Source organism: Protopterus annectens, chromosome 12.part0 (assembly GCF_019279795.1).
Source record: "Protopterus annectens isolate FY-2018-M chromosome 12.part0, PAN1.0, whole genome shotgun sequence".
In the NCBI taxonomy this organism is placed as follows: domain Eukaryota; kingdom Metazoa; phylum Chordata; order Ceratodontiformes; family Protopteridae; genus Protopterus; species Protopterus annectens.
In genome coordinates this window covers 1,297,444,447-1,297,446,946 of record NC_056746.1, presented here as the reverse complement: position 1 = coordinate 1,297,446,946, position 2,500 = coordinate 1,297,444,447, and the positions used below count along the sequence as shown (strand labels likewise).

Below are 2,500 nucleotides of genomic sequence, written 5' to 3'. Positions count from 1 at the left end.
TGACGTGTCTAGTTCTGTCCCTATAAAAACGATATGCTGTGATGGCAACAAGGCAGACTTTTTGAAGTTGACTGTAATGCCTAGCCAATCGCAGTGTGTCAGAGTAGCCTATCTCGCTTGAAGAAGTTGATGCCTGGTGGTGGAGGTAAGGAGCCAATTGTCTAGATACGGAAACACCTGGAATCCTAGACACCTCAGTTGAGCTGTGACTACTGCCATGCACTTGGTGAACAATCTGGGGGCTGTAGTGAGATCAAAGGGCAGAGCTTGGAATTGATAATGATTGGCTCCCAGCCGGAAAAACAGGTGATCTCTGGATGGTCTGGCCATCTTTATGTAGTAGTACGCATCCTTGAGATCTATCGAACACATCCAACTGTCCTTCCCCAAGAACGGGAGTATGTACTGTAGCGTGACCATTCGGAACTTCTCTTTTCTCACAAATTGGTCGAGTCTGCTGAGATCCAAAATGGGTCTCCAGTCCCCAGTTTTCTTTGGAACCAAATAGAACCTTGAGTAAGTTCCAAATCCTGTCTGGTCTGCTGGGGCTAGCTGGATGACTCTTTCTAGCAATCGGCGTACCTCTATTGCTGCTTGTCCCATATCACTGGGTGGAACGTCCGGGACTTTCCACAACTGAAACACACTAACTATGAGTCGTTTTAAGTAACTAACTCACACAAACAGCCCAAAAGGGGCAACTGACAGCTATAGCATTATAAACAGCATTAAGAAATCCAAAAATAATAGTCACAACAGGGAACACTAATAACTAAAGAAGGGATCCTAAGGTCAAAGGGCCGAAGGCAAGATAGATTATACTGAGAAAAGGGGTATGAACACAGAAAAACTACTATCTACTTGCTAGTAATATCTGCTATTAAGAATAGAACAAGGATATATAAAAATTGAAAAATATAACTTGCTGAAAGTTGAAAAACCCCCAATAAAGTCTCAAGCCAAGCTGGAAACCAAGAGATCCGTGCCGCGGCAAACTAGATCTGAGGTAATTCCAGCAGTGCATTGTTGGATAAGGGGTGGGGTCTCGAGCTACTGGAGAACTTTGAGCTTGCTAGTCAGCCATGTCGGAGCCGAGGATCGGCTCCGAACCCATCACTGAAGAATGAACGGTGAGATTGAACAACTTCACAAAGTGTTTTGGCACCAATTTTTAAGAATAAGGGTGATGTGCAGAGCTGTACTAACTACAGAGGGATTAAATTGATCAGTCACAGCATGAAGTTATGGGAAAGAGTAGTGTAAGATAGGTTAAGAAGGGACGTGATGATTAGTCATCAGCAGTATGGTTTCATGTCAGGAAAGACCACTACAGATGCGATGTCTGATCTGAGACTGTTGGAGAAGTACAGAGAAGGTCAGGAGTTGCACTGTGTCTTTGTGGACTTAGAGAAAGCATATGACAGGGTGCCTAAAGAGAAGTTGTGGTATTGTATGAGGAAGTCGGGAGTGTTAAGTGTGGTACAGGATATGTACGAAGGTAGTGTGACAGCGGTGAGGTCTGCGGTGGGAGTGATGAATGCGTTTAAGGTGGAGGTGGGATTACATCAAGGATCAGCTCTGAGCCCATTCTTATTTGCAATGGTGATGGACAGGTTGACAGACGAGATCAGACAGGAATCCCCGTGGTCTATGATGTTTGCAGATGACATTGTGATCTGTAGTGAGAGTAATGAACAGGTGGAGACTACCCTGGAGAGGTGGAGATATGCTCTAGAGAGAAGAGGAATGAAGGTCAGCAGGACTAAGACAGAATATGTGTGCATGAATGAGAGGGTGGATAGAGGAATGGTGAGGATGCAGGGAGTAGAGGTGGCGAAGGTGGATGAGTTTAAATACGTGGGATCAACAGTTCAGAGTAATGGTGAGTGTGGAAGAGAGGTGAAGAACAGAGTACAGGCAGGATGGAGTGGGTGGAGAAGTGTCAGGAGTGATTTGTGACAGACTAGTACCAGTAAGAGTGAAAGGGAAGGTCTACAAGAGGGTAATGAGACCAGCTATGTTATATGGGTTGGAGACAGTGGCATTGACAAAAATGCATAAGTCATAGCTTGACATGGCAGACTTGAAGACAAGATTTGCACTGGGTGTGACTAGGATGGACAGGATTAGGAATAAGTATATTAGAGGGTCAGCCCAGGTTGGAAGAGACAAAGCCAGAGAGGCAAGTTTACGTTGGTTTGGACATGGGCTGAGGAGGGTTGCAGAGTATATTGGGAAAAAGATGCTACGGATGAAGCTGCCAGGTAACAGGAAAAGAGGAAGGCCTAAGCTAAGGTTTATGGATGTGGTGAGAGGACATGCAGGTGGTTGGTGTGACAGAGCAAGATGCAGAGGACAGGAAGAAATGGAAACAGTTGATCCACTGTGGCGACCCCTAACAGGAGCAGCCGAAAGAAGAAGATACACATATATACATACATATATATACACATATATATATATATATATATATATATATATACACACACACACACACACA

The 2,500-nt window shown here is 44.6% G+C and overlaps 1 protein-coding gene across 1 annotated transcript in view; it reads right to left on the bottom strand.

The window, feature by feature from the left end:
• Positions 1 to 2,500, bottom strand: part of ASXL1 (ASXL transcriptional regulator 1) — a gene marked incomplete in the record, with an annotated part of 1,368,406 nt that overhangs the window by 693,624 nt on the left and 672,282 nt on the right.